Source organism: Falco rusticolus, chromosome Z, assembly GCF_015220075.1.
Source record: "Falco rusticolus isolate bFalRus1 chromosome Z, bFalRus1.pri, whole genome shotgun sequence".
Lineage (NCBI taxonomy): Eukaryota > Metazoa > Chordata > Aves > Falconiformes > Falconidae > Falco > Falco rusticolus.
In genome coordinates, this window is record NC_051210.1 from 66,552,492 (window position 1) to 66,574,019 (window position 21,528).

The following is a 21,528-nucleotide window of genomic DNA, read 5'->3' on the forward strand; positions in this document are numbered from 1 at the left end:
GATAAGTTTTGGAATATCTTCAAAATATAAGGAATATTGTGAAGAAAAGGATAGAGCAGTATAATCTTATATAGCAGAAGGCAAAGAGTTAAGCTATAAATAGTAACATCATTAGTCCTGTGTTTATTATGAACCTAGTTTCCTGTTAACAATCTGCTTTCTGTCTACTTCCCAATATAAAAGAAAAACCGACAAAACTGTAAACATTAACTTAACCTGTGTTAATCTTTATCAGAGTTCCACATGTAAAAGAATCTTATGAAAGCAGCTGAGGAAACAGATCAGCAGACATGCATGTAACAGACAGTGAATAATTCTGCCATTTTCGGCTGTTGTGGCCTTGCAAAATGAGTTCCTGAAAAATGAATATTTACACAGTCAGCATCCAACAGAAAGGATCCTTCTTAGTCCCTGTAAACTAGAATTCTGTTTATTTTTTCTTGTATTGGTTTGTTTAAATGACAAAATTTACTTAGGAATGACAGTTAAAATGATGTTGCACGAGGAAAACTGTGGCCATTTTATGTGAAGAAGGGAAATACAGCCACACAGAAGAATACACTGTACATTGATAATGCTAGTTGTACTTCACAAGGAACTTCTTAGTACTGGCTGTCTTCAACTGCAGCTGAAGTCCTGTGAGTAAAATTTATCTTGAGTAAATGGAGATACCTTTACCCGAACTAGTAATTCTAGGCTTTTCTTATAATCAGTGAAGAGAAACAGGCATTCCCAACATGCAAAAGATGTCTTCTTGTAAGAGGTCTAAAAAGGATTAGATACCTGGTGACCTGAAACATCCTTTTTCTGTGTATTGTCTATAGGGCACTCTGGTGGTTAGCTGAAATCTAGAAGTCTATACTGTGGACATATGAACTAAAGATTTGAATCCATCCTGGGGATGAAATCCTTAATTTAGATAAATTCATGACAAATCTTTTGATGGATTTGTAAGGAACGGAATGTCCACGTGTGTTCTGAAAGAGTCATACAGACTGTATGGAAGGTAGCTAGGATTACAAAAACTGGTTTTCTACTTCTAATTTTTGATCTACACAATTGATGTAACTGTCAAATGTTCCTTATGTGTTCATTGGCAGGGAGAAAATCTTTCTGTTAGATTATAGCCCACATAATAAATACATGGAGATTTCCCTGTTCAAAGAATAGTGAAAAGACAAAGAAACCACTTCTGACATTTTATTCAAAGAATGCCAGCATGTGTTTTCAGAGAGCTAAGTCAGAGTTAAAATGTGCTTGCTGTGGATCTACAGTAGTTACCGATCTTTTCTGCATATGGTGATGACAAGAGAAGGTTTAACACCATAGTTAGGAAGGGAGAAAAAAATCCACCTGCTTTAGGATAGACTAGGAAAAATACCATTTTCACATATCATTGTGATGGCCGATAGTACCAGTTTCATTGTTTAGAATACATGGATATTGATCAAATGTTGTTTTGTAGTGAGCTCTCCTGTCACAGAAAGAGGGGGGGCGGGGAAAGAATGAGTAATGAAGATGAATAAAGGGCATCATGTTATGGAAAAGGCATTGGAAATCCACCAGATAGATTTTCCTTTCAACTTCTCTTACATGTTTATTTGGTCTATATTTCTAAACTGAAATACATGGCATACACAGAACTCACAGTCATAGTGCCTAGCCTTTTGCTGTCCCTTAAAAATCCCTTAAAGGAGATTTCTTTCCATTTTCATTTCTTTGTCTGAGAAGGGCCCTGCTAAAATGTAAGAGAATAATTATGAGCAACTGTGCTAACCTCATTTGGTCAAGAAAATGGTGTTTTCAAAAGATGAGAAACATAGTCCTTTTTTTTTAGCTTTTAATATGCTGATTTTAATCATCCGTCTAGAGTTGAAGATTGTGCAATTACGCTGTCAGTTTATCAGTTCAATGGCATATGTGACATTTTCCCCAGTAATCTTTGAACCTAGCAGTCAGTTTCAGCTGATTCCATTTGAGAGAGAAGCAGGGGCTGAGTATGGTCTTACAGGTCTGGGGAAGTGTGGGCATTAGTCAGACCAGTAGCAGTAAATTAGAGCTTTATCTTCTACACCTGTTCTGCTGTAGGTTGATGTTAGAGCCTTGATCAAGCAGTATATATTACACCAGATAGCTAATTATCATGCTTAAAAGTTCAGTGTAGCAACAGCACTGTTGTCTCTTGTGGGGGGGAAAGTTGTTGGATAGGGGATGTAGGCAAAAGGAAGGAAGGAAGGAAGGAGAAGTTGAAATCATCACAATGGGGAAGAGATTTACAAGACAAAAAGAAAAATAGCAATTTTTCATTAATATTGTTATTCAAAGAACTTTTTTTTAGATTACGAATAATTCACCTCATTTGTATTTAAAAGTTTAATTCAAAAACATAAATGTTTTGGTCTAAAATTAACATTCAGTTAGATATTGAAAGTGAAAGAATTTTGTTCCCTTTACAAGAAACCTAATTAAAAACCTGAAACTTGTGGTAAATGTACTGGAATTCAGTGATGACATCTGGGAACTGACTGGGCACAGCTATTTGCTACCAAACAGTCTAGTAAACTAATGAAAAGAGGTATTGTGACTTTCCAGCCACTGTTGTGGAAAAGAAGACTATATTGTAAAATTTTGAAGATATATCAACATCCTGTTCTTTGTACAGACAATATTTAAGAAAAATCATGAACTTTGAATGCGCAGTTCTGTCTGATAACATTTTAAAGATACTATTTTGAAATAACAGTCATGAATTGATACATGATTCTTTCCTGGGTTTTTTTATTGGTATTATTTTATGTTTATTTTTTCATTGTGAAATAGGGAGCAAAACACTACGAAGTCAAAAAGTACAAGAGAATCTAGGATTAAAAGAATAGGGTAATTGTAACAGGGTGATTATAGTATGATTTTTTTTAATAGTTACACAATTTGAAGTACTCTTACTATTGAACTACAACATCTATAATTAGAGGTATAACTAATGGATTTTTTTGTTGAGTCCAACGCATAGTTATATATTGTGTGAAGAGTTGTATCATATTTCTAAACAATATTCATGTACTACTTGCTTACCCAAATAAGCTGATGAAGTAGTTTTGTAAAGCTAATTTTTAAGTCCAGCTTAACACCTTCCTTCTCCAGCAGCTTGCATATACACACAGAGATTTTCTCCAGCACCTTTCTGCAGCAGGACTGTGTGAGTTATATTGTGACACAGGCCACTGAGAACTGCAGAGAAGCCAACACAATAGCAAGAAAGCAAGATGTTATTTATAATTTTTATCACAAGCTTTATTGGGTCACTTGTGCTCTATTTCCTGTTACAGAGGTCAGTATAAAAGCAGATGCTATAATAATTAATAGATGGTGTTTTCCCACCTGTGAAAGGCAAGGCAAATTTTCGTACCAGCTTAAGTTCTACGTAGAACAGAAATACTTGTGGGAAAACAACATACTATATTTTGCCATAGGAAATAAAACTATTGGGAGATGTATATTCTCAAAAGAACAGTATTCAATAAGAAGTGGAATGAATTTAAAAACTTTATAACAAACAAATTCCTTGTAAACATAGTTTTCAGGAAATTTCGTATGCAAGTTCTCCACGCCTTTTCCTGACAATGCATTGTATGATATCTCTGAAAGCACAATTCTTTATCCCAGGTCTAATACTTACAAGGATTTTAGTTATCTTAGACAAATAGAGGGTCAAGGTTTAGTCTTTTTTGTTTAAATAAAAATCTCTGAGGAGTTTTACATGAAAGATAGGTGGATTTAAATGAATGTGTAGAGGTCAGGGCAGAGAGTGCCTGGAAGTTTGGTGGAATTTGTTTTCCCAAACAGACTGCTGAACAATTGTATTGATATCTCAGACAATTTACATCTCCTCATATACTGGGTAGTTGAGGCTTGTCATACTACTTGGAATAAAACAAATCCTGAATTAAATTTGTACAATATCTCCCATAAGGTATAAAATCAGTTTAATCAAATTTCTGGCTTTGTTTTTTACTGCCAGATAACATTTTTTGTCTTATTTCCCCAGAATTATACTTTAGCTTTTAAAAGCCCTCTTTCTATTGAACAGTTAAGTAATTTTTTGCCTTTAAAGAATCAATTGTCTCTATAATGTGCACTATTTGGTTGTTACAAAGTTTCATTTACATTTATTTTTATCTGGCATGATAAAATTATTTGACAAAACCCAGAATTCTCATATGCAACCGAGTGAAATAAAAATTTAATCCTTTGAAGGCTGGAAAAGGGACATAAAATCTGAAAGCCAGGCACAAATAAATTAGATTCAGTGTTAGATGAAATCTAGTGCCAGTAGAGTACATCTCAGATACAGGGGTTTTGATCTTCATTTCTGTTACATTTCTAAACAGCCCTGACCCTGACATTCAGTATTGGAGAGGATTCCTTAGCAGGTCATACCACTGCATTTTGTGGTAGGATACATGTTCTGCATTTAAAATGTGTCTGTTTAATCTAAGCCATTTGTCATGGCTCGCTTTACAGTCAATGAAACGAAGTAACCTCCTAGTCTTATCAAGTCTGCTTTTCTCAGAACAGCTACAGCAGCTCTTCTGTACTTTCTTTTCTCGATCAGCTCTAGAGGAAGCCTACCTGCCATCTTAAGCTAAGAGCATCACATTTAAATGGTGAAAGGCAGGGGAAGTGAAGTTTACCTTCCATTAACTTCCTATGCCTCTAAATAATATGGAAGTATTACCATTGTTACTATTAGGAAGATAGTATTAGCCAGATCATGATTTGATAAGTATGGGCATTTTTCTTTATTGCTTGTTTCCTCCTCCTCTAGTTCCCTAGCTCTGGAGTGCTTTTTTCCCTCTTCACATCCTTTTTTTGGTATCAAAATTTGATTAATGTTTTCTTGGAAACTTTGTAAGTTTGGGTGTGTTTCTTTTTGTTCAAGTTAATTAAATTGCAAGTGAAAGTAGCTAAACAATGCCAGACCTTGAATAAACTAACATGATTTTAACACAATGTGAGTCAACCTCCCATTCAAAATAAACAATGTGGTAAGTTCTTGAAATGATATGACACGTGCTGTTAACCATTAAAAAAGCACTGTATGATAACTCCATATTTCAGCATTCAGGAAAAAAAAAAATTTCACACTTTTTCCTGGGTGCTTCAACATTCAGGGACACAAAAAAGCATTTCATTGCTTGACTCTCAGGAGGAGAGCTGCAGTGATTTATAAAACAAAACCAGAGCTTCTTACTGTCAGGTTTCTAGCTGGGCAAATAGACTGAAGATCAAACGAGATAAAAAGTGTATATGCTGAGGTTTTGCCTGCAACTATAATTTTATCCATGAGTGGTTAGAAGCTGGACTGACCTGGAATGATGGAGAGCTTGAGGGGTTTTCAAGCAGCTAAGCAGGAGATCTAAACTGGAATTAAAGGAATTTCCTAATTTAAAGTCAGGAATTTGCAATATTGTCTTTTCTGTTTCAGTTCTTAGATAGGTCTGAAAAGATTTTTCTGACACTGATTTGGTAAAATACTACATTCTTTGATCCTCAGGTTTGTTCAGCCTGAAACCAACTCAAATGTTCTATGTATATTTTGCCAAAAAGCTGATTGATTTTTGGCATATGAGAAAGTGGCAAAAGCTAGTTTTTTATGCTTCCTCTATAGTTAAATAGGAGGGAGGGTTTCTCCAGGAACTAATTCTTCCTATCTTACAATAAGTCTTATGAGAACCTATGGTCTTGAGATGCTCTCTCATGGAAGTGTTGTGCAGAAGAAACCTAAATAATGAATTGGATTAGCCATCTAATATATAGATGGCTACATGTCGTAATTAGCCCCAATTATAACTTGACAGTATGAATCTTCTCCTTGCCTTCAGGAAATAAGTCTGTTTCACATGTAAATATTGCCCTCAGACTAACCCAGTCCCTTAGCGAAGTTATATTCGGATATAAAGGAATCTTATTGGAGACAGCCATGCCCTTTGTCTTCCTTGAAAACTGCCAACAGCTCTGCTACAAAATTATTTTTAAATTGGTAAATAATTTCTTACTCCCTCTGTGAATAGTTCCATGGAGGACTATAGAGTAGGAAACTCCTATTAACATGTTCATCACGTCAGCCTCTGACATGGCCATCCCATGATGTATCATTAAAGTCTCTGACAGATCTTCAGAAATCAGTGTGCATATTCAGAACAAATGCACATTTCAGAGATGAAATACTTACCTGTGAGGGTTCTCACCCAACAGAGCAGAAAACTATTGTCCCTGAACACATTTCACAGAAACCTCTGTCTCAATATGAGTAGGGATTCAGGACTGGCATCATAGACTATATTTCTTGCAGGAAATCATGATTTGCTTCCACTCTGACAAACAAGTGTGGGCTGTGTCCCATGTTCAGAAGCTGTTACAGTTTCCATTGTGATATTACTGTAAAGAAAGACATGCTTTATATTTCAATAGCTCACATTGACTGTTGCAATTTCAGATGGACTTCCTTACAAAAGTGCATGAAAAAGCAGCTCGATCTGTTACAGCTTGGCTGATGATTGATTTCTTCTGGGGCTTGCTAGGAAATTCCAGTGGTTTTAAGGACAACTGCAGTACAAAAATTTTTCCTTAGTTATTTTTTGTTTGTTTGTTTGTTTGTTTGTTTTTGACAGAAAAAAAGCCCCAACCCCCCACATCAACCCCCAAAAAACTTTAAGAATTGGTCTTGTTATTTCTGCCAATATGACTACAGCTCTGAACGTTAAGCAATGGGGCCACCAGCCTTCAGTCTTCCTATTATGTCACATCCTAAGGAGCATGGATATTCTAATAAGCAGACATTTTGTTTCAGCCCTAAATGAACTTTTATTCTACAGAACTGTAATAATAGTTTAATAATATATTCCTACATAGTTGAAAATACTTAGATTATTCAAAAATAATAGTTTGAAATAGCATATGATCTTTAAAAACAAGAACATTTTAGCTGACTGCTGACTGCAGCGTGGGAATCCTCTGCTGAGTCAAGTAATGACCTCTAGTTTCCTTTTAGCAAGAAAGTTCATAATAGATCAAGATAATTTTTGCAATGCTAGTGTGGAAAAGACAATTTGGCCTTCAGGCTTGCAACAACAATATACTTCCTTGTCATTTCTATTGTGCAATTAACAAATATTTGTTCTCAGAGCATTTATACTTAGAAGGATTACTTCTTGCTTATGCAAGCAGTCCTTTCAGACCAATTGAATTTATTCACTTGAGTGAATAATGTTTTAGTAATGGAAGACTGCAGGACTGAACTCCAAATATAAAATGTTTTACTTAGTTTGGATCTATACAGGATATAAATCAAAGTAGAATTTCTGTGTGAGTGAAGCACCATCAGCTACAGTTAGCCTGAGCTAAGAACTATCCAAATAGCAGAGGTTGCTTTTTAATTGTGGTGCTCACAGTCAACTTTTTGACCCCAAATGAGCTTGTAGTGAAACGGGATGAATATGGATTGCTAGATTCTGAATGATTTTATCACCTTTCTAATCTAATCCCCTACTGGCATGATGTTTTCATGCCCCTCTAAGTAAGGAGAGTGGTTAGGGGCAGTCTTCAAATGTCACATGTCCTCTCCCTCAGTTTTTCCTGCTCTGGTGGTTTTCCCACTTTTGTAGCTTTTGCTCTTCTGATTGCTTTGCTCAGCTTTGCTGTTAGGGTTGGTGTTGATAGCTATAGGCAACAATACAGTGTACTAAGGATATATAGGACCTCTAGGACTGTCACACTAGCTACCTTCTTTCCAGAGTCCTCATGTACAGTCACTTCCAAAATGCAATTTCCAACCCCATCAGCCTAGCACCTGAAGGAAACAAGGAATACCAGAACACATTGTATAGAGAATTCTATGTCAGACATACCCCAGACAGACCTGGGGTAGCCTGTGGACGTGAAGTAAGAATAGGCTTTCCATGATGAAACACTGCTCCAGTCCTGTGCCTTCTGCAGGTACAAGACCTAGGTGAGGGTGTACTACTCCTGATGCAGATATACTGAGAAGCTGGAGAGTGATGAATGAGATAATGGAAGTGGATATTTCATTTGGGATGTCTTCAGGTCTGAACCTCCACCTCTACTTCTTGCTGTAGGCTCTGTCAACAAGGAGCAGTCTGAGTACCAGAAGAGATGGTGACTCCTCTAAGAGACAGGATTGGATGATTTTGTTAGCTGTGCAAATCTGACCAAATTTGTATTGATATGTGACCTAGTAATGGATAGAACTGATACAACAATTCTCTGAGTGTTGCTTAAGCCAAATTAATCACAAGCTAAGTGAGGGATATGTACCACAAAACTGCATGAAATTCTCATGTGTATTTAAAAATTGGTTGCTGGAGGAAGAACAGAGAAAGTAAGCTTGCAACAACCTTGTGATGCAGGATGCTGGTTCCTCTTTGTTTACTCTGAGAGTAATACACTTGCTAGGGTTTTTTTTGTGAGTGGCTTTCTTTGTTGGTAATGATATTTGCTGTTTTAACACTCAATTTTATTTCTGGCAGGCCACTGGCAGAAATAACACACCAGCAGTTGGAACGATGGAAGCTGTAATTAAAAGTGGTTCTGAAATTAACTGCAAGGGCAGGCAGCATCATCTTAGTGAGGAATACATGTATTAAATCAAGAAATAGGTAATGTATCATTTATATTTGCTTCCCAAGGCTGTGCAGTAACTTGAAACAAAGTAGTAATCCCTGTTGTCCCAACCCCCTTCTCATAGCACTGTTAAAACTTTTCAGACCTAGATACACAGCTCTAGATATTGCTGATAAAAAACAGAGGGCCATTTTAATGAGAAGAAATCATAAATCTAGGATTTAGCTCCCAAGGAAACAGATCAAAAGCTATAGGACAGCCAGGCTGTTTCTAGTTTAGCTAGCTCTAACAGAAAATAAAAATGTAATGCTGTTCCACCTCTGTCCTTAGCCAAATATCTGCCAAGACAATACCACTGCATAGAGGAGAGAGCGTTTTGTCTCCAATGAGGAGCTGTGCAGGTACTAGGCCTGAGGACAACCATTGTGCCAGCAGTGGTGCAAGCTCAAGTCCATTCCTTAGGGTGCAGTCTGTGTTGCAGAATTTTTGCTGTACGTCTGGGTAGGGGTTTGTGCACTCTGCTTGTCTCTCCTTCAGCTCAGAGATGAATAGCAGTGGTTCCATCCTTTGTCCTTTAGCCTAAAGTAACCTGTTGCAGTTCAAGAACTCTGTCAGGGGTTTCTGTTTGATGTTATGACACAGTGATATTATGAAGTGCCCCAATGTCTAAATCTACTATGAACTGAAAAGGCCTACAGAAGTCAATGATTAAGCCTTGCAATTGCCTAATCTAGAGGAAATGCCCTGGGAAAATAGGTGGCTAAAGATGTGGTGAACAAGGCCAACCATGTTCCTCTGCAAAGGTAGCTCAGCAGAATGGAAAATCCCCAAGTCAGGCAAAAAAGGCTGATGTAAGGCTTTCCGAACCAGGGACTGGTTGGGTCAGCAATGACTGTGATCCATAGAATATTCTTAGGTCAGGAAAGGGAAGGGGTGGGGATGTTATATGATGTAAATGTGCAGAAGTTCTTGTTTGACAGTTGGAGAGCTGAGGAATAAAGAAGGGGCTGGGGCTGGGGCAGAGAGGCAGAGACAGAGAGGAAGGACCCAGGATTCTGAGGAGATACCACAAGCATGGCGACATCCTGACTGCCTCATATCACTCAACTGTTTTATTTTGTTTGGGTCTCCACCCCCCCGCCCACCCCCCCACCCCCCCCAATTTCTTTTTATCATGGTGTGGAAAGAAGGCAAAAAAATGGGTTACAGTGAGATTTTTTAAAATGTAAATTAAATGTAAATGAGGCATAAACATACTTTTTTATAGAATCCTAAACAAAGTTTCTTCTATACTTGCCTCATGCCCCTGCTTATTACATTAAATACAAAGCACTGGCATGGTGGCCTGTATGAAGAAGGGCATGTATCATTTGGGGGAGGGGCAAGGACTGACAGAGAGCTGTGGACTCCCTGTTCTGTGAAGGAACATGTTCCAGGCTGCTATGAGAAACAGTAAAGCTTCCCTTCTTGGCCCATGGAAGCCTCAGAGCCCAGAGGCCCTGAGTGTGTGTATATGTGTAACAAAAAATCCAGTGGGCTGTGCAGTAGGACAAATATAAAAAGCCCTTTAATCTAGCAGGACAAGATCTTTTAACCTGAGCAGGACCACTGCTGCTAGTAAGAGCAGACAGCTCACATAAACTGGAATGTGAATTTAGTACTGAATGCTGGGCTTTTTTTTTTTTTTTTTTAATAGAATTATCTGGGGTTTTTTATTTTGAAACATATATATACACTACTTGAGTATAATAATCCATAATGTAATTTAAAATGTAGATTCCAATGAAGAAGAGAGTGAAGGGACAAAATTCCATTAAATAAGTTGAGTAAAATGACTCCTTTTATCATTACTGCTAGAATGACAATAGTGTCTATAGCAACTCAAATATTTCTGATGTTTCTAGATGGTCTCAGACCAGATTTTTAGTGACATTAATGGGGGCTGTATTGACTGATGGTGTCTGTGAGTTTGTTTCTCTCCAGTTACGCTATGAAAATCTGAGTGTGCCTCCAGGTAAACCGACATATAAACCAACATTCTTTTTCTTTCGGTATTTCTTCTTCACTCTGTTGTCAGTAGGATTCCCAGAAAAATAACACGGTATTGTAGGCCTGATACCAAGATTGCTGACATCTAGGGAATCTGTGCCTTCCCTCTCCCCTGCCCCCCCAAACTGGCTTTTAGATCAAGCCTGTAACTTAGGAGAGTAGTATAATTTAACTGTGAGTACCTGCTGGGTTGTACTAACTCTTGTTTTGGTTGCTAGCAGGAGAGTTGGATTTTATAAACAAATATAATTTCCATTACTTAGTTGTCTTCATTGTCACATACAGCTTCTTTTTCATTTAGGCTCAGTTATAAAGTCTAGGAGTTTCTATGTTCACTTGCTAGATAGTGTTCAATTCCAGTCTGAACAATAAGTTCATTAGGAAACATCTTAAACACCAATATGAGTTTTATTATAAGCATTCTTGCTTATAGTAATGTATCACCTAATTCACACCTTTTGTCCCTCTGAGGTATGGGTTGAGGCACAGGTGGGTAATGCTGAACACTGTATGATGCACGCAGTATTCTCTGAAACCCCTAGCAAAGTCCGCTTTGTTCTCTGAAACTCCTACTCTTTTCTGTTCTTCCCCATCCTTCTAGGGAGTCATTCTGACACCCTACTGTCCCCTATCAGTATCTTGCGCATCCAGAAGCTCCCTCAAGCTTTCCCAGCCTTTTCCTTTACCCTGACCTCCACTGAACTCTTACCACCTGTTAAAACTCTCACTGACATTTCCCAGGCTCCCTCCCACCTCCAGAACTTACTGGACCCTTCTCAGCTACTTGCACAAGAATACTGCACTGCTGAGCAGGACACTGGCTCTGTTCAGGCAGATCGTTACCAAGGTTTAAACAGCAATATTCTGGAATGTAAAATTTGGATTCAGTAACTTCACAGACTGCAGGAAATTATGTATTTTTTACAAGTTCTTCCTGGCTTCCATTAACTGAAAAGCATAAGACAAGGGAATTCTGTCAGGATTTACAACAGGTACTGCCATACCCCAAATCTGAAAAATAGAATAAGAAATATATATTTTGCTGGATCAGTAAAGACTCCTTAAAGATGCATAGCCAGAATCATTCCAGGGAATGAAAGTCAATATGCAGCTATTCTTCAAAATACGTGGCTTAAGAAACAGTCCCTTTTGAGTTACATCTCCAGACCATGACATGATTGTATAAAGCAGTTGCAGAGCTTCTTTAATGTAGAAGTTGAGAAGTCTTTCTGAGATGGAAGAATAGTGGTTTTCAGAAAGCCCATGAGGCCTTTTCTATATGTTGTCTGCACTGCTACATGCTGTGGCAAGCTGAACATAAGATTGAGATATAACATCTTACATTCAGTTGGCTTACTGTGGTACTAGTATAGATACAGGAACACTAATGGACTTTCCACAGAAGACAACCATTTACAGCCTGGAGTCAATGGGAAAAGAGGAAGAAATATAAGGGTGATCAGAAGCTATTTGTCAGCTGGACAGTGAAGTATTTTAAGCACACTAAATATTGTCCTTAATAGAGAAATATTTTTTTGAGATACAAAATCTCTGTCTTCAAGATATATACCAGTAATAAAATCAGCCATTTTTTTTTTTATAGTGGATAAAGTCATTCAAATATTAAATTATTAAAACCTATTGATAGATTAGGAGAGAAATAGTAAAGGCTTCATTTAAATGAGAATGGCAACTGAATAAAGGAATAGAGTAAGATAATGAAGCACAGGCAGAACAGGTGTTTAAAAGCTACAAAACTGTATGAAACATTGTAAAAATTAAACAGATCTAGCCAGAGTATTGAGTAAAATATTTTAAGATATATGAAAACATTACAGTAGTGTCTTCTTATTTCTGCTATATGTCTGAAAAGTAGAACAAATGAACAACAGAAAAAAAATAGTTCTTGTTTGGATATTAATAATTGAGGAGATTATATACTGACATAAATATACAGTGGATAAAGCAAACCTTTCCATTTATAACACATGAATGGATGAAAAAAAAAAAGGCGATATAGTACAGCGTTCCTTCATGTTGTTAAAAAGCTGCTACAAGTAGAGTTTCCTGCTTTTCTGTGATCAGTGAAATTAGTTCTTCATATGTTCCTTCAGTCATAATACTTTGCTGGTTGAGAGGTAGGGCAAAATCATGTTACCACAGCTTGAAAAGTTATTTTGTGTCATGGAGACTTAGGGCTATGGATTTGACTTCCCATTTGCCTTGTTTATGAGTATTTACGTGGTCAAGTGGTGTATCTCTTGTAACATTAAACGGAAAAATTTACATGTGTTCAGATGTCAAGAGATGAAGCTGATCAAATGTATTTCTTTAATAAAAAGCCTAGAAGCAAGAATACTGCTAAGATAATACTGACATAAAATTCTAGCCTGCGTAAGTTCCCCAACTTCATATTATGCTATTCCTACATTGTCATTTTCAACTATGATGAACCTACAACAGTGATGCACACATCAAAGGTACTTTGACATGAATTTCAAAATGCAAAGTCTCATGCCTGAGCTTCTGGTGTTATTTTAAATAATTTATCGAGATTTTTTATTATAACATGGAAAGTTTAGGATTTCTGCTAATGTGTATTCATGATCTGCTAACCATTCCAAAATAAGTATGATCAGCTTTGTCACACATGATCAGCTTTGCACACCACCCAGAATAAGCAAGCAATAGTATTTAGTGTCCTCCAGTACCTTTTGAAATGCATTATGTATAACATTACAGTTTATATAGACATAGTTCACTATTATCTGGGCTTTGAAGATAACAACAGATTAATATAAAGGGCGAATTTTTCACTGCGATGGAACTTACATCTTAAAAATGGCAAGGAAGGACAGAAAGAAGTAATCCTGTAAAGGAGGGAATGGAACTTTACGATTACGCTAGTCACTTGTAGTAAGTTGTGAGTGAAGTTCAGCATGAGGAGGAATGGAAGAGATATGTGAGCTAACAAATGAATGTCATAATATTGGGCGTTTTTTTTCCATTCAAGGAGGTGGAAAAGAATCAATAGGCTGTTGGAGTTACTTGAATTAATGTTTTGCCTATAATTCATGCAAATGTATTGGTTTTATATTCTTAGACCATGTAAATTTGTCCTGCTTCAGAGATAGACTCAGCTGTGATCCTAATCCAGAGAAACTGAGTAATTTTATCTGTCTTTAATATTATTGAGTAACTGTGTTTCCTAGAATCTCGAATAATGTGATAGTAACAGTGAGATTCTCAGAAGCCTGCATTGGCAGGAAATAGTATACCAGCTAACTACCAAATTCTTCTGTATGTGAAAAGGCCAATTAATTGCACTGTGTTAACAGGCGCCACTGTTCTAACAGGTATGACAATGCTAAGTCAAGGCAATGTGTCTAGAGTTTGTCTGGGATGATGTGCTTATTTTTAGGCACTGGCCTGTTCTCACTCCCGTGTTCTTGGGGCCTGTTCTAAATCATATTAAAATAACTGGAAATTAATTGAACTTTTTGACATTTTTTTTTCATTGCAGCCATGTCAAAATATGTCTCCTTAAGAAATGAGTTAAAGTGTAATATAACAGTGGAGAGCTATACTGTAAGTAGCAAGGCCCAGTTCTTTCCATGTCAGTTCCTCTACAATTTATAGCAGAAAAGAGCGTTCAGAAGTATGCTTATTCTTAGCTGGTTTTCTTCCACAATTTGTCAGAGAAACTGACTGCAGTTACAATAGTTTGTGCTTCCTCTTTTTTACCTGTTGCAAGTAACTTTCTGAGTTGTAGATTTAAAAACTAAACCAAAGCAAACCAAATAGCGGAATGGCACTTCAGTGGCATTGCATTACCCTGGAATGGCAATGGGGGAGCTGAGGTCCACCCTAAAACCTCAGTTATGTGTCTATTAGAATGTGTGTATGTCAGCCTTGTTAACTCAGTACTCTGCCCTTACTTTTACACAGAGTCAGTGCTACAACTGCAACCACATCCTGTGCCTTGTGTGCAGGAAAATACTTAGACATGAATTTGAATTTAATTTCCTGGGAATGCAAAGAAAACACAGATGCAAAACTAACTAGAGGAGTAATACGATGGATACTTCATCTGCCTTTTAATGTCATTATATCACTGTATCCTCATTAGTATAAGGGGAACATCACTACCTTATTGAGGGGATAGTCTTCTTTTTTTGTAGAACATATGACTCATATATTTCCCTCTCCTGCCTCTCAAACCTATTGTTATATGATAAACTGCTGATGCAAGTGATGGGCAGCAGCAGACTTTTCACATGGGAAAGTGCAGGAACCAAGCTGGTAAAGGATTTTCAGGTACTGTTGTGTAATAGTTGGTATGATTTTATTTGCTTTTGATTTGTGTTTTGTTAATAGAAATAATATATTCAGGAATCATGCTAATCCTTCCATGAAAATGTTGACCCAGGAGATGACAGATATGACACAATTACTTATTCTTCTTTCAGCTTTACATGCTTGTCTAGTTACTTGTGACTTTGGACAGGGAATAAAATAAAGAATATCCTAAACAGAAGTACTCTGGGCAGCTATTTAATAGATCTAGGCTTCACGTTGATGCACAGTGTATATCTAAAAGACTTAATATAGTGGAACTATTATGAATGACCCTGCAGTAGTCCTTATTCATACTGACATCAATTTCAACAGGGATTTTTTTGGGTGAAGGTTTTAGAATCTAACAAAAAATGTTTCTTGCTGATCCAATGCCAACGCTAGACCATTGCTATTAGTGTATTGTGTCTTTTTAAAGTATTTTTTATTCTTACTGAAACTGCCCTAATATTTCTTACATTCTGTCTACTCTCTTGTTTTCTGCACAGAAATCTATTCTGCAAGAAAAATTACACTAATGCAATTATTTTTGAAATGTTACAAGGGACCCTGATTTGTCATGTCATACATCATTGTGTTCACTGTTAACACAGATCCCCAGGAACTATTACAATTTTTATTCTCAGCCTTTCAATAAACCAAGAAAATGGTTGTGGGAACTATCATGCCAAACCAGACTAGTGCTCCACTGAATCCATGCCACTGTCCAATCTCTAACCAAGACCAACTGGTTTAGAGTAGGATACATAAAACCTACATAAAAATGATGATTTAGCCTGTCCATGTCTTCTTGACTATTTAAAACTCACTGTTAACATTAGTAGTCTCTGCTTGACATCTAACAGCTCTATTTCAAACACCCTCTATAAAGCAGTTTTCTCACTTCACCTTTCTAAAATAGAAGCCAGTAAAAATAACTGAGAATTAAAGGGGTAAAGAAATTAAGATAGTATTAAATAAATTGTGTGCCTAGACTTAGAAAATCATTAGTTACTGAGTACAGATGCTCTCAGGAGCTCTAAAATATTACAGACTATGCTGTTAGACTAGTGAGCAGTAAAATGCTGTGCTGCGTTTCTGATTAGACACGGTTTTCCCTGATCATGGTGAAGTACCATCTAGCTAAAGTGCTTTAGGTGAGTCATACAGAATTAGATATGTAATTTATTTTGTTAAGTTTTTTTTTGAAAGTTGGTATAGGATACAAGACTCCCAAGAACATGCACAAGATTTTGAGTGAAACTTCTAGAGGTAGTTAGTGCCTTTCCAAATAGTAACTGTTTGAACAGATCTAACATCCATGTGTATAGTATACCTTGTTATAAATACCACTGCAGTACAAAATAGCTTGTTCAGCAGAACTGCATTTGACATTTCTAGTCACCCTGAATGACATGGCAGCTCTTGCTAAGGTAATTCATGTATCTCCGAGGAATTGCAATGAAAATCAAATTAATATTTTTTATTTATTCAGATACAAGGGTCCCTGTAATAACTCCACAGACAAAGATACAGATAATACAGATTGCCATCTACTGGTTCCCTTTTTACTTACGAACAATGAAAATGTTCATAGAAATAATATATTCATATTATATATATTACTTATAATTTTTTCGGTACATTTTCTGTGTAATAATTTTTAGAAGTTGTAAGTAGAAAACAGTTGTCATTTTTACTATATCTGTATCTATACTGTATCTATAATCTATATAATCTACATTTAATCCGGGCTATAAGATTCTGCAACATTTTGGTTTTAGTCACTTGATCATTGGTAATTATAATCATGTCCTTCTAGTCAATTCAGTATTAATTTCAATCTTATTCATACATCACCAGTTCTTCCTAGATATCTTTATAAGGTTATGAGTTTGGAAAATCTGCCATGCCCTTTCTTTACAGAACAGGGATCAGCAATTCCATAACATCAACTAATGTAGTAGGAAACCTGCTTTCTGACCTGGCTGAAATGGTAATTTATGCAGTGTTCTGACTGTATGAATAGGCTTAGAAAGAGAGAGGGAAGAGGAGAGGAAGGGAAAGAAAGAAACCAAAGCCTATTGTGTACATCAAATGCTAATTGCAGCTGAAGACAAGCACCTGAATTTTTGCCACAAAGACAGAATAGCGTTGCCAGGAGCATTGCAGTGACCACTTGGCATTTTAGCTGTCGGTCCTGCAGCATATAATCACAGGGTGTATTTAAGTTCTCCAGCAATTGCAAGTCTACTAAAAATGTAGTATTCTGACATCTGTCAAGCTGAAGGAATGACAGGTAAAAAAATACATATGGATATAAATTGTGTTCTTTTCTAAGTGTGCTTTTTGTATAAAAAATGATTGATCTTGTATTTGAATAAGGGTTTTCATTCTTCTTTGCAGTCCTTGAAGTCATTTGGTAACAATGGCACAGTGTAATTGTTTTATGAAACTGTTAGGAATATTTAGCTTCATAACTACCTGTGCATTATGCAGAGAGAAATTTTCCAGGGCTGCAGTATAAGTCTCGGTGATTTTGAAAAGTGCATGCCATTTCCTTCAACATCTCTGTTTTAGGGATGGTTGTGTGGGATTTGGAAACAACTTTCTTTCTTTCCTGCTCCTTTGGAAGCTATCTGTGCTAACCTCTGTTCCCTTCAAGTGACATTCCCAGAAAAAATGTCTCTTATGCATTAGCTTCCAGGTCATAGAAAATAAAAGTCACTGAGTGGCCCGTGTGGCAAAACCTAAAGAAATGGAGTGAAATACCAGCTTGGTGGTGACTTAGGGTAGAAACCCTGTATCACAGGAAAGTAGCAGATAAGGTCTGGCTTATCTCTGTCACTGTGGGCATCTGGTGGAACGCTTATCTTCAAGACCTAAGATATCAAGGTCCCTGCCCAACACAGCACTGATACGTAGGCTTGATGTTAAATATATTGATAATTCCACTGAGTCAACAATAGTCTTCATGTCATACAAGAGCTTTCCAGTTAAAACTCAAGTAGGTAGTGCTATACAGGCAGAACGTAGAAGAATTGAATGAAAAACACAGGCTTAAGCCACTAAATCAGGAACCTCTTTTCCACTGTAGACTGAAACATGAGTTTTCTTTCTTTTCTGGAAATACCTTCATTGAAATATATTTTCTTCAGGTCCATCTAAATAGTGGCAAAGGGCCAATTTTCGAAGGTCAGACCTTAAGAAGATCCTTTATTTCAATTCTTGCAAAGGTATTGAACAAAATAAAGCTGTGCTGCAAGTCAGTCCTCCAATTTAGAGCACTGTGGACACAGCTAAATGGGATTATTGGCAGCAGCCCGAAGTCATTAATATATTCATTCTCTCAGACTGAATATACCTCGCTTACCTGGATAGAAGCTTGACTTTTTCTTTAGGGTACTTTGTTGGATCTTGGGAGTGTAGTATATACAGCAAAATCTTAGTTTCTTATTGATTTTGTTGGAAGCTGTGTCTAAATAATGACACAAAAATGAACTTTCATCTGGATTGTTCACCCAATTGATAAAGCACAGAAACTGTCCACTTGGCCTGGAAATCTGGTTCAACATTACACACATTTACCTAAATTTGCAAGTAAATGTACAGCTAAAATAACGTCTCCATAGTAAACTACTGCTGCAAGCGTTATGAGAATAATGAATATATTCTCATATATTCATGAGAAAAATGAGAATATGAGCATCAAGGCATGTCAAAATGGTGACTTGGGACCATCTCCTGTAATGTTTTCCTTGAAAAGCCAGAGGTTAACGAAAGTGCCCAGCCTCCAATATACCCTCCAAGATTTGCCTAATGGCAGGAGCAGTTGAAGGCCTAACAAATTTTAGGATTACATGCAGTGAGAATGTAAAAAGACATTTCTTGTGTTTTAATGCTCATAGAGTCTTGAGAGCAGTCACAGCCACCACAGACCTGGACTGAGGCCAGACCTGGGGGGAAGATGTGTTAATTCAGTGTAAGAGCTAGAATGCAAGCTGCAATGGAGACGTAAAAGGAATTTAAATCTACATCTCTGATAAAAAAAAATTAAGCAAGATGATATTAAATGCAGGGAAGAGGCCACATACAATCCCACAGCTGAATATTTGTGAGAGGAGAAAGAGCAAGGAAAACAGGCCCACATGAGGAGATGCCCTTAAATGAGTCTTGAAGCAAAAATCTGTGGTGACCACTGATCTGAGATCATTTGTTCCCCATCCCTGGCTGTTAAGTTTACAGATCTCAGCTGGGCCTATTTGGTATTTATCCTTTCTCTAGGGAGAAAAGGGAAGAAACAGTGTACAGACTTCCCAGTCTTTGAAAGCCTAAAATAATAACTGTTACGCTTCACATTGGCTGACCTTTGCGAGTGAGGACGTGCCTCCAACTGGCTCAGCTATTTTCTCAGCAGAGATGTCAGTGTGCTGCACATATTCCATGTTACTGAAGGAAACTTTAGGCACAGCATAGTAATCAGGACTCCAGTAAAAGCAGCTTTCATTTACTTGAGAAGATATCTTCCAAACTGCACCTGGCAAATTAAGAATTGTTGTGAGTTTACTGTGTTTAGATTGTGTGACACTCCTAAAGCTAACAAATGGTGTTACTTCATAAACTAAGCATATGTTTCATTGTAGAAATGCATCAACAAACGAAGATGGAAGATAGTTCTTCAGATAACTCTGCAGGCACTATAAAATGATTACTTCAAAATATGAAAGTACAAGAAAGACTGTTCTTCATAGCCTGTGCTATAGACTTTATGACCAGGTTTTTAGCTGCATCTGGTCTAGCCATTTTCTTTGGACTTCAGAACTGTGACAATGAATGTGGCTTAAAAACTAAGATTGATTTTTGTCATGATAAGAACCTGCCTAAGAACTCTTTTCTCCTTGATGGTGCATCAGCTACTACAGTAAGGGCTGGGATCAAGTTTAATAAGACTGTATCGTAAAAAAAGAGGGGAAAAAATTATAGAAATGAAATCAGCTCCAAAGGAAAAGTACTTCTTACTCCAAAATTCTCCACTGCCTGGGCCATAAAAAAGATCTCAAAGTAAAAGGAGGTCAAATGAAAGAATGTTCGTTCTTGTTCTTCTGTGTCTGATACCAAAACCCTTACTATTTAGGCAGCAACTTTACAAGAAAACAAAGCCCTGAGACAATATGAAGCACTGAAACTCACGGATAGGTTTCAAAGTGTGAAGAATGATGGAAAAGACATTTCTAATATTGGCTTAATGTAGGTTATATTTTAGGACTTAATCCACAGGAAGTTAAGAGAGACTTAGAATCTCTATTTATATTTGCATATGGTGTGGGTGGGCTTTCGACAAAAGTGCTAGGAGCTGAATAAATGAAGTGGAGCCTCTTGATCTTGGGGGTGTGTGGCATCAGTTTTTTACAGTTATTGGTCAAATGAGTAAGTTCTCATTTGCAGCTGCCATATGGCCACCTCATATACATTTCCAAGTTCTGACAGCAGTTGGTATGAGGTTCAAAAATATTTTTTTTCAAGACTTTCTCTACTGCAGTTGAGATTGTAGGGGCCAGAACAAGCGGGTACTGAATTCTTTCAGCTCCAACCAAACACAGCAAAAGTTGAAAGGATGCAGATTGGACCTTTTGACGACACCAGTTGAACATCTTGTGGGAAAACTGTGCTTACGTGATCATGCTGTTCTGTGTATTATGCATCTTGGAAACATAAGATTAATGTTATACAGGAAATACTGTAAGAGACCAGAAAACCAAACAAACAGCAGTCATTCCTCACTCTCATTCCCCACTCTCAGCTATTTCATCAACTAACTTTGTGCTATTGTGACAGATGGCTTGATCAAAGCCAGAAGAAGTTAGTCTGAGCACCCCTCCTACAGGAAAAAAACTGCAATGCAGCATAATGTATAAGAAAATCTCTGCAAACTCTGTTAGAGGGTTTTTAGTCATTCCAAATGGGGAGGAGGCAAAGTTTGCTTTCCTGTAAAGGGACACTGCAAATTCCAGAGGATATCAGCTACAGTCTGATGTTAAGAGTGATCCCAGGCAATCAACTGCAGAGTAAACCGTTCAGACATGAAGGTATCTAACAAACTTGCACAAAAGATAATCCCCAGGGAGAAGCCTTGGGAGTAATCACACACATAATCCTGTTATGAAAGAAGCCCCTTGTAAGCTTCACCGGTTAAATGACATCAAGCCCTTCCCAAACTAAAACCAAAACACATTATCAGGGAAATTGTTTCAGATTGTTAGAATATCAGAACAGTCTTGCCAGTTCAAACACTTTGAAGGACATTTGTTTGAAAAACCATATGATACAATTCATCAGACAATGACCTGCACACGAAGCAAGCTGCTGTCTAGCTGTTAATACTGTGGTCATGAGGAGGAGAAGAAAAAAATTGCTATGGAAAGAAACCACCATAGGATTGGAGGCAGAAAACTGAGCAAATGAACTGAACTCTTGGGAACTGATTCACAGAAAGATAATTTCTTT

The 21,528-nt window shown here is 37.1% G+C and overlaps 1 long non-coding RNA gene across 1 annotated transcript in view; it reads left to right on the forward strand.

Moving 5' to 3' along the window:
• The first annotated feature begins 291 nt into the window (after positions 1 to 291).
• LOC119141840 overlaps positions 292 to 21,528 on the forward strand; it is a 44,099-nt gene continuing 22,862 nt past the window's right edge. Inside the window, exon 1 of the long non-coding RNA XR_005102055.1 lies at positions 292 to 638. This is a non-coding gene — a long non-coding RNA (uncharacterized LOC119141840). The remainder of the gene's footprint in view (positions 639 to 21,528) is intronic.